This window comes from Musca domestica, unplaced genomic scaffold, assembly GCF_030504385.1.
Source record: "Musca domestica strain aabys unplaced genomic scaffold, Musca_domestica.polishedcontigs.V.1.1 352, whole genome shotgun sequence".
Lineage (NCBI taxonomy): Eukaryota > Metazoa > Arthropoda > Insecta > Diptera > Muscidae > Musca > Musca domestica.
Window position 1 is genome coordinate 86,541 of NW_026712316.1, and position 12,341 is coordinate 98,881.

A 12,341-nucleotide genomic window follows, 5' to 3' on the forward strand; every position below is an offset into this window, starting at 1 on the left:
GCCATTTGGGAAAGAATGAATTTTTTAAAAATATGTTCAAGGCTATATCAAGAAGCGTGAATTTTCTAAAAATACTTTCAAAGCCCCATTTATAATCGTGGGTTTAAAAAAAATATATTTTCAAAAACCCATCTATAGGCGTGGATTTTTTAAAATATTTTCAGAGCCTCATCTATAGCCGTGGATTTTTTAAAATATATTTCCAGAGTCACATCTATAGCCATGGATTTTTTTAAATATATTTCCAGAGCCTCATCTATAGCCGTGGATTCTTCTTAAATATTTTCAGAGCCTCATCTATAGCCGTGGATTTTTTTTAAATATATTTCCAGAGCCTCATCTATAGCCGTGAATTTTTTTAAAATATATTTCCAGAAGCTCATCTATAGCGTGGATTTTTTTTAAATATATTTTCAGATCCCCATCTATAGCCGATGATTTTTATATTCGATTGAGATGAAATTTTCCAAACAATATATGTTCGGCCCAAGGACGAACCCTATTGAAATTTGTGATAATCGATCGGATTTAGATAAAAATCCCATATATATTCAACCGATTTCGGTGTACCAATTGGTCTAAATTTTGGCAAAACTAACCGAATTGAGACTAGAAGCAAGCGCATCAAAATTGGTTAAAATCGGTTTAAATAAAGTTTCTCATATTTGTAATATGCTTTCGACGACAATGATATTTGGTACCAGATATCAAATATAGCCCAGAAATAACTCTGCACAGGTGAAGTGAATTTCGGGACGTACATTTCCATTTTGTGGAACTCGGCTCCAAATTTCACGTATCCCAAATTTTTTCACCAACACAGGATTTGGTGTGAAGATGGGATACATCAGCCAACTCCTTCTGGTATCTACTCCACAGACGGATCAACATTTTGAATAACCAAAACACTTGCACGGAACGATATAAAAATCCGATTCTCTTCAAATTTCTCATATCCCAATATATCTACTATCACAAGATCTTGTGTGAAGATGATAAATGTCGACCCAGCACTTCCCCACAGTGGGTCACAAACTTCAACTCTTTCTGATACCTCTCCCACAAAAGTTTCCAATATATGTAGGTGCTCCCTTTTTATTTCTTCCGATTGTTAAAAATATTTCATAAACTTTATCGGTTGATGGTTTTTTTTTTTCTAAATTTCGTGGAACCATCCTATCTTTTTGGTTTTTTTTTCAATAAATTTTTCAAATTTTTAAATATTTAAAAATAAAATTACGCCAATATTTCTATGTAAATTTCCAGCTGACTGAATATTTGCCCAGATAACAATAACTGCAACAGCAGTAAATGGCGTGGAATTAAAAACTATTTTCAAAATTATAAAACACATTTCGCTTCACAAAGCGGCACAAAGCTCTTCCATTGGCATAGAGACAATGCCGACGGAGGGCATATTCGCAAAGCTACTCAAATGAAGTTTTATTCAAAACTCTGCTGCTGATAAGCTTGGCTAATAATTCACACACACTTTACTCCAAGGGATCTACACGTGTTCTACCCTTCCCCCCGAAAAAAAAATTAAAACAATGCAGTGAATTTTGAATGGGAAGTACCGTTGATGTAGAGTATATGCGGAAAATATTTCACTGCCAACAAAATGGGGATGGGGAATAGGGTGGATGATTCAGGTAGTGGAGGGGACAAAAAAAAACTTTGTTTTAAACAAAAACCTTCATCATCAGCATGAAATGAAATGAGGAACGCCATACCCCTTATTTGTGTCTGTTAATTTAAATTTTAAATACGGCCATAAGCTTTGGCGGCAGTAGCATCAGCTACATCACTGAATTTTATAATCGCCGGCAGAGGACAAATTTTAAGGAAAAAAGGACTAATAAATGGAAAATTCGGGGGATACAGTGGGATTGAAGGAGATCGGGTTCAGGGCATGATATTTAGTAGGAAGCCTATGGAGATTATAAACAATTTTCTTTATAAAAATTATAACAAACGGCCGGGACGAACTTTTAATACCTTCCACAATTTGGAAGGAACTTGAACAATTGCAAAAAAATCCAAAAACTAACACTTAAATGAGAACCGTTACATGGGGACTATACAAAGATGTAAACCTTTAGGCTGTAGTACCCATTACGAACTTCAAATATGATATTTGAAACAGTTCTAGTGAATAATGTCGTACCGTAATGGAGGTACCGTTATATGGGGGCTATACGAAGGCGTGGACCTGCATACCAACTTTTTTGTCGTAGGTTGCAGTACCCATTAAAATCTTCCAATACGAAATTTGAAACGATTTCGGTAAATAATGTCGCTAAAATCAGGAAAATACCGAATATCGGGAGATACCTTTATATAGGGGCTATACAAATACGAAGACCTGCATACACATGTTTTTCCATTGGTTGTAGTACCCACTAAGATTTTCCAATACGAAATTTGAAATGCTTCCGGTGAATATGTTGCTGAAATCATCCAAATACCGAGAGGACCCGTTGTATAGGGCTATACAAAGACGTAGACCTGCATTCAAATTTTTTTGTCATAGGCAGTAGTACTCATTAAGAACTTCACATACGACATTTGTTACAATTCCAGTGAATAATGTCGCAAAAATCATGAAAATATGGAGCTTCGGGAGCTAAAGTGTTTGCATTTTTTTAAATATGCGCCTATAGATTGGGCATTGAAAGTATTAAGAAAATCTACGCCTATAGATCGGGCTCTGAAAATATTTTTAAAAAAATCCAAGCCTGTAGATATAGTACAGAAATTATTTTCAAAAAATCCAAACCTAAAGATATCATTCTGAAACTGTTTTTAAAAATCCACTCCTTAAGATAGGGTTCTGAAATTATTTTTAAAAAATCCACGCCTTAAGATAGGGCCTAAAAATATTTTTTTTTAAAAATCCTCGCCTATAGACGGGGCTCTGAAAATATTTTTTGCAAAATGCTCGCCTTATGATAGGGTTCATTAAATATTTTAAAAAAATCCACCCCTTCAGGTAGGGCTCTGAAAGTATTTTTTGCAAAATGCACGCCTTATGATAAGGTTCTATAAATATTTTAAAATAAGTCCACCCCCTCTGGTAGGGCTCTAAAAATATTTAAAAAATCCACGCCTATAGATGGGGCAGTGAAAATATTTTTAAAAAAATCCACGCCTATAGACGGGGCTCTGAAAATATTTTTTTGCAAAATGGACGCCTTATGATAGGGTTTTATAAAAACCCAACAGGTTGGGCTCTGAAAATATTTTTAAAAAATCCACGTCTATAAATCGGGCTCTGAAAATATTTTTAAAAAATCCACGTCTATAAATCGGGCTCTGAAAATATTTTTAAAAAATCCACGTCTATAAATCGGGCTCTAAAAATATTTTTAAAAAATCCACGTCTATAAATCGGGCTCTGAAAATATTTTTAAAAAATCCACTTCTATAAATCGGGCTCTGAAAATATTTTTAAAAAATCCACGTCTATAAATTGGGCTCTGAAAATATTTTTAAAAAATCCACGTCTATAAATTGGGCTCTGAAAATATTTTTAAAAAATCCACGTCTATAAATTGGGCTCTGAAAAAATTTTTAAAAAATCCACGTCTATAAATTGGGCTCTGAAAAATTTTTTAAAAAATCCACGTCTATAAATCGGTCTCTGAAAATGTCTATAAAATCCTGGCCTATCGATGGGGCACTCAAAATATCTTAAAAAAAATCCAGGTCTATAGATGGGGCTCTGAAATTATTTTTAAAAAAATATCCACGCCAATCGATGGGGCTCTGAAAGTATTTTTAAAAATATCCACGCCTATCGATGGGGCACTGAAAATTTTGTTAAAAATCCACTCCTTATGATAAAGTTCTAGAAATATTTTTAAAAAATCCACTGCTTTATTTAAATATTTTTAAAAAATCTACGCAGTTAAAAATTATTCTTGAAATATTTTTTTTTTTTTTAAATTCAACCTCCATAGAATGGCGGAGGGTATAAAAATTATAAAAATATTTATAAAATTTGATTTACGACCTTCTGAAGTTTCTTCAACAAAAAGTCCCCATAATTCCCCTCTCTGTCACTGTTCCTCAAAAATTCTCTAAACATTTAAAAGTCATGACACACGCGCTCCATAAACGACATATCTTTTATTATTGCAACACTTGATAAATACCGACAAATTACACACAAAACAAAAAAAACAACAAATGATTTGAGGATAAGAAGGGTCATAATACGCAGATAAACACCATTACGGAGGACAAAAGGAACAACAAAAACATAGACAAGGACTAACAACAACAGCAGCAGCAACGGGAACAATGGCAAACGAACAGCAATGCCATTAAGGGCGACCAAACGAAAGACCACCTCTTAAAACAGCGGATAACAACAGCCGTAATGAACAACAACATCCAGGATAACAAAAGAAATGGAAGCAAAACTCACAGAGAAGAAAACAAAAAATAGAAACGGAAATGCATAACAGACAGACAGACAGCAGCAGAAGAAGAAGAAAACGAAGTACATCAATGGCAAAGAAACAAAAGTAAGCTAGAATCCGAGCAGAAGTTGAAGGTGAACCGAAAAGGACCAAACACCATTATCCTTCAACAAGACAGAACAGCAAACATTTCCAATGACATTTGTCTTAAAGGATAAAATACAGAGACAAAATTATCCATTACTAAAACACAACAGAGGAGGACAACAACGGTTCAAAGCGCTCCGCAAAAGGAAAAGGAAGAGAAAAACGAAAGACAAAGACATTGTCGTTTGCCTGGAGGCCCTCTATTGCAATAGGTGAGCTGCAATTAAAGGGATTTACTTCCAAGAAATAATCACAATAACTTCGTGGAAGGAGATAAAAAGTTTATTTAAGACCATGGAAGAATGCTTAAATAACAACAAGGGTTTCGTTATTTTAGCTGTTGTTGTTCTTGCTGTGGGCATAGAAATGTTTGCAGGCTTGGAATTACGCATTCGTAAGGGACAATGGAAATGAAAGCGGGACATCAAAAGGCTAAGTCGACAGAAGTTTAATATTTGAATGTGGTCATTTAGGAGAATGATGGTGAGATGGCATAAATCATACTTAAGCCTAGGTGGAAGTAGGGGAAGGATTATTATTTTATTCCGTAATCCTTGTAAAGGGGATATACATAAAAAAAAAAACAACAATCTCCCCTGTATCGTGTCATGGACATATTTTAAAAACACCTACGCTCATTTATCAAGACTTGAACATATTTCTTATAAAACTACGTTTCTTATTATACCCTCAGACATATGGAAAAAGAAGGTGTATATCATTAAATACGGCCAAAACGAGCCTTTTAGACTCAAGGTCTCTTTGGACCAAATCCATTTCCGCCCATCTGTCTGTCTGTCAGTCTGGCTGCCTGGTGCGCACAATAACTCTCGAAGGAAGTATCCGATGTGGACCAAACTTGGTACATCGTAATATTATTGTCAAACTTAGATCGAGTTCAGAGATGAGCAATATCGGTCCACTCCTTCTGGTACCTTCCCCACAAAAGGTCGAAATTTCCAAAAAAAAAAAAAAAAAAAATATTTTACTGCCCAGAAAGAGAAAGGATAATCCGATTTTGCTCCAACTTTATAAATCCTAATATTTGCATTAGTGCTAGGTCAGGTGTGAAAATAGACAATGTCGGCCCTCTCCATCAAGTACCGCTCCCACAAAGCGTCAAAATTTTGAATAATTATAATTCCAATAAGTGTCCAATTGTCTTCAAATTTCACACATCCCAATATTTTTATATGGTGTGAAGATGGAAAAAATTAATCCACTCCTTTTGTTACCTCCCCCGCAAAGTTCTAACATTTTGACCATACACACGAAGCTCATAAAACAGGATATTATTCCATTCAAATATGGCACATCTCAATATTTTCATCAAAACGAAATCTGTAATAAGGATGGTGGAGATCGGAGTATTACTTCTGGTATCTACCCCTAAAAGGTCAAAATTTTGTGTAATTATAACACTTATAAAATATATCAATATTTTCACTAACAAAAGATCTGGTGTGAAAAACTGATTGAACGGGCCACTCCTTCCATTAGCTTGCCTACAACCGGTCAATGAAGTGGAGTGGATTTGGACTAACTATTAAACTCATAAAACGCGAAATTAGTACCGATTATTTTCTAATTATCTTCATCTCAAAACTTCCATCAACACATGGTCTGCTATGAAGAGGAACAAAATCGGATTACTCCTTCTGGTACCTCTTCAAAACTTTGAATATTTATAACTCTCATAAAAAATAGGCGTCTGATTCTTTTCTTTTTAAACCTTTCTGACCCCAAAAAAACATTCTAACAAATAATAATAAGTCTAGAAAAAAATTTAAAAAATCGAGCTTTAATATAAGACCTAAGAAATAATACATAAGCAGATCCATGCTTTCGTTTTAGCTCTTGTAGTTAATGTAAGAAAAATAATTGAAAAATGTTTTAAAACAAAATGAAATATTTAAAAAATCAGGCCTAGATAGATATCGCTTTGGATTTTCTGTTTATCAACTCCCCAGTCCATGCCAATAAAAAGCCTTTCAAAATATTAACAAAATGGAAATAATTTTTTAAAAATCACGACGGTAGATGGGCTTTTGGAAGAATTTTTTAGAAATTCACGCCTAAAGATAGGGCCCTGACAATAGGAAGAGCTCTGGAAATGGGAAGGGTTCTGGAAAGAGAAAGGACTCTGGAAATATATAAAAAAGTCTGTGTCTTTATATTGGGCTCATGAAGAGCTTTTTTTGAAGATTTGACTTTGGAAATAGAATAGCCGCGGCATATAATTTTCTAAAAATTTAGGCTTATAGATAGGGTGCAGAAAAAATTGGCTAAAAATCCACGCATATGGTAAATACTAAATAAAAAAAAAAACAAACTTGAAAATGTGTTTGTGAAAAATATCCATTATAAAGCTTAAAAAATATTTTTAAAAATGCATGCTTGAAACAATTTTTTTTTAAATATTCATAAAAAATTCACGATCGAAAAAAATCCATGCTTATCGATATGACCTTAATTTTTTTTTGAAAAATTCACGCTCTTATGGTTAAAAGTCCATTTCTTAGATGGTATTGGAAACATTTTTAATATGTTTACAACACTAGGTGTGGGGGTATTATAAGTATGATTGGGCCAAAAATTATGTAACACCACGAAATATTGGTTTCCCACATAGGAAAGAATATATGGATGTTCCTAGCTCGCCGAGCTGAGTCGATCTAGCTATGTATGTCCGTCCGTGCGTCTGTCCATGTTAATTTGTAATCAAGCTACAGATCGCAATTATGGCCCAATCCTCACGAAATTGAAAATGGAGATGGGGTTAGGGTCAGAATAGAACCCTATTGTTTTTAGAGATGATTGCGCAATATTTAGGGGTTGAAATGAACCAAAAACAGAAAAATTTCTTGATATTGCAGTTGCTCTATAAGCCACAGTTATGAACTAATCGACACGGAAATTTACATGGAGTTAGAGTTTAGGACTGGGCAGAAGCCGGCCATCAGACAGTATTTAGCGGGTAACATGGACCCTAACTTTTATGTAAGGAAATGAGAAAATTTCCACTAAACCGCGAGTTCCACCTAAATACATTTAAAGGTCACTTCGGACCATTAAAGTGATGCTGATAGCCAAGAAATCGGATATGTAGCAAATAATATATATGTAATAGAAATATATCTTATATACTCTGCTTATAAGTCAAAAACCGCTGGGTCGATTTTCACAATTGCCATCAAATCGGAAAGGTCTTTTGCTAGACTAGGATAAAATCTAAGAAAATCGCGGAAAAATATGGCAAAAAAAATGAATGTCTTTTGTTCCTTTTTTTTAATTTTTGTCATATTTTTTATCGCTTGCGATTTTTTCAGTTTGACTTACAATTTTGAATTGAAATATTTTTTTTTAATTTTTACACCATGCCACACTACGTTTTGATGTTTTTATTTTCTATTCTATGGACGGAACTATTTTAATTCCGTCCACAGAATATGTAAAGCGTTTGAAAATTACTCATCTCCATTTATTAAAATAGAACAATTTCCCTATAACTTGGCGTGGGCGTGAGGTGACAATTTCTATTGTTGTGTTCCACAAAGGCAAATTATGGTGCCATATTGTGTGTTGGAGTTTTTATGGAAACTGTTGTTGTCTGCTGCTGCTGCTGTTGTTGCTACCATTTTTATCTTGTTGTTCAATTTGGTGTTATAACCACACAACTTACATTCAAACTCAATCAGACAACATTGACACGAGCGCACACGCACACACACACACTCACACACTGATAGAAAAATATGTAAACCATCCCGTGTTTAGTCATCTCCCACACATCAACACTTTCAGGGCCTGACCTCCCCCAATAGCAACGATGCCGCAGCAGAGAAGCAATAGTAAGCTTTGCTTGTTGTTTGGTTCGATTCTCTTAGAGTTGCCATTGTTGTTGCTGTTGTTGTTGTTGCTGGTGTGCTGTTTGTTGATGGCTGCTCAAATTTAATTGAAGTTCTATAAGTGAGCTTCGTGTACTGTTCGCCTTACCCGCTTGCAGTGGCAACAGCCAACGCAACACAATGTGTTGCAAATAAAATTTTAATTAAGAACATTTCGAAAAAGTGTTGTATTTTAAGTTTACCCTCATCTCAGACGAAACTGAAACAGGGGGGAAATGATTAAAAAGTGCGATGAAACGAACCAAATGTATATACATATGTATGTCGACAACATGCAGGGAGGCAGGGAAAAAGGAGAGGAGTGGAGCCAACTGTAGGAGGAACATTCAAAAATTCATTGTAGCAGCAATGACAACAACAACGGCAACATCTGCAAGAATTTGAATCCAATAAATGTGTTCTGTGTATATAAACACATACATACACACATCAATGACGTTGTTATGAAAATAGAACGCAAATGGAAACGACAAACATTTAAGTTAAATCATGCAAACGGTTCTAGGTGACCTAATATTGGAGGTATATGTTTGACTTATAACACAGAAATTTACTTGGTACCGACATTTGTAAGACTATAAAAAATACTTTCTGGATTTTTTAAAGAATAGTTTTCAAGGACCTCCACAACAATAAACGTGGATTTTTTAAACAATATTTTTCAAGGACCTCCACAATAATAAACGTGGACTTTTTAAAGAATATTTTTCAAGGACCTCCACAATAATAAACGTGGATTTCTAAAGAATATATTTCAAGCGCCATAAGACCAATAAACGTGGATTTTTTAAAGAATATTTTTCAAGGACCTCCACAACAATAAACGTGGATTTTTTAAAGAATATTTTTCAAGGACCTCCACAACAATAAACGTGGATTTTTTAAAGAATATTTTTCAAGGACGTCCACAACAATAAACGTGGATTTTTTAAAGAATATTTTTCAAGGGGCCTCCACAACAATAAACGTGGATTTTTTAAAGAATATTTTTCAAGGACGTCCACAACAATAAACGTGGATTTTTTAAAGAATATTTTTCAAGGGGCCTCCACAACAATAAACGTGGATTTTATAAAGAATATTTTTCAAAGACCATAAGACCAATAAACGTGGTTTTTAAAGAATATTTTTCAAGGACCTCTACAGCAATAAACATGGATTTTTTAAAGAATATTTTTCAAAGACCTCCACGATAATAAACGTGGATTGTTTAAAGAATATTTTTCAAAGACCTCCACCGCAATAAACGTGGATTTTTTAAAGAATATTTTTCAAAGACCTCCACGATAATAAACGTGGATTGTTTAAAGAATATTTTTCAAAGACCTCCACCGCAATAAACGTGGATTTTTTAAAGAATATTTTTCAAGGACCTCCACCGCAATAAACGTGGATTTTTTTAAGAATATTTTTCAAGGACCTCCACAACAATAAATGTGTTTTTTAAAGATTATTTTTCAAGGACCCTAGAGGCAATAAATGTGTTTTTTAAAGAATATTTTTCAAGGACCTCCACAACAATAAACGTGGATTTTTTAAAGAATATTTTTCAAGGATCTCCACAACAATAAACGTGGATTTTTTAAAGAATATTTTTCAAGAATCTCCACAACAATAAACGTGGATTTTTTAAAGAATATTTTTCAAGGATCATAAGACCAACAAATGTGGATTTTTTTAAAATATTTTTTTCACAACGTATCTATAAAACGTATATTTTATAAAAATATTTTTTTCACAACGTATCTATAAAACGTATATTTTATAAAAATATTTTTTTAAAAGTCTATCCATGAAAGTGGCTTTTAAAAAATATTTTTCACGATCCTATCTACGAACGGCGATTTTTCAAAAATACCTATCCAGAGCCTGTCTATAAACCTTGATTTTTAAAAAATATTTTTCCAGAGATTATCTATAAACGTGGATTTTTTTAACATTTTCCAGCTTATTTATAAACGATGATTTTTTAAAAAATATATTCTCAGAGAATATCCATAAATGTGGATTTTTAAAAAATATTTTCGCAGAAAATATCCATAAATGTGGACTTTTAAAAAATATTTCCTCAGAGAATATCCATTAACATGGATTTTTTTAAAAATATTTTCTCAGAGAATATCCATAAACAGTGATTTTTAAAAATATTTTCGAATATCCATAAACATGGTTTTTTTTATAAATATTTTGCGCAGAGAATATCCATAAACGTGGTCTTTTTAAAAATATTTTCTCAGATAATATCCAATATTTTTCCACAGCTTATAAAATGATCTAGAATTTTTTAAAATAATTTTCCATGGCTTATCTATAAATCAGAATTTTTAAGAATATTTTTTCCGAGGATATTTATAAACGTGGATTTTTTTGAAATATTTTCCACAGCCTATCTATAAATGTGGACTTTTTAAAAATATTTTTCTACATCATTCTATAAACGTGGATATTTTACAAATATTTTTCCACAGCCTATCTATATATGTTGATTTTTTACAAAAATATTTTTCCACTGCATTCTATTAACGTGGATATTTTAAAAATATTTTTCCCATAGCCTTTCCTAATTTTTTTAAATATTTTTCAGAAATCTATCTAAAAATTTTTTAAAGATAATTTTCCACAGGCTATCTATAAACATGGGGCTTTAAATAAAAAATATTCCAGAACCTATCGAGAGGCTATTTACAAACCTGGATTTTTAAAAACAATTTTCCACAGCATATCTTTCAACGTGGATTTTTTAAAAAATATTTTTCCACAGCTTATATATAAGCGTGGATTTTTTAAAAATACCTTTACACAGCATATCTTTGAACGTGGATTTTCTAAAAATACCTTTACACAGCATATCTTTGAACGTGGATTTTTTAAAAATATTTTTCAAGATCCTATATATAAATGCGTTTTTGCTCAATTTTCCACAGCCTATCTATAAACCGGGTTTTTTTTAATTTTCCACAGTCTATCTATAAAACTGAATTTTTAAAAAATATTTTTCCACAGCTTATCTATAAGCGTGGATTTTTTAAAAATAAATTTCCCGAACCCATCTGTAAGCCTTAATTTTTTAAAAATATTTTTCCCAAGCTTTAAAAATAATTTTCCAGCAATTTTTGTTTTCCGGGATTTTTTAAAAATAATTTAAAATAATAATCCAGAGCCTTTTCCCATTTTTATTCCTTCTAATAACTTGTCTAGTTTGCTAGCAATTTGTCTCTTAAGTCTCCTACACTTCACCACCTATATATATCGAGAGGAGATTTAATAGAAAGCCTTGTTGGGACTTAAGAAACAAATTATTTTTTTCCCTTCATGTAAAAAAGGTTGCAATAACTTTCAAGTTAGTTGAAAATAAAAACAAAACAAAAAAGATCCTCGTGTTTCCATCCACTTGGTCATAACGAATATGAAAAGAAAACAAAATCACGAGAGGAAAAAAATAGTTAGAATATTTTTCCATTGAAATTTACCATAACAAATTATGTAGCCCGAGCCCAGATCCAAGTTGCGTACGACGGTCATCAGTGTCATAATAGCAAAAAAAAAAAAAAAAGAAAAAACTTGATTTTTTCCACTGATTTATATTTTATTGCAGCAGTTTACGATGCTGTCCTGCGTTGAGCTGGCCTGGTCTTTGTCATATCGCTCCAACCATATTATGTTCATTATCCCAATGACAACGACAGTGGACATTCAATTTTATCTGAGGCAGGGAAAATATTCCATGATACGAGGTGGAGAGAGGGGACAATCTTGAGATTTTTCTTTTTTTTTTTTCTCATAACTACAATGCAACCGAAGTTTGGTGGACAAGTTGCTTCCCTTCTACTGAAGAGCCAGAGATTTTGTGATGCATCTC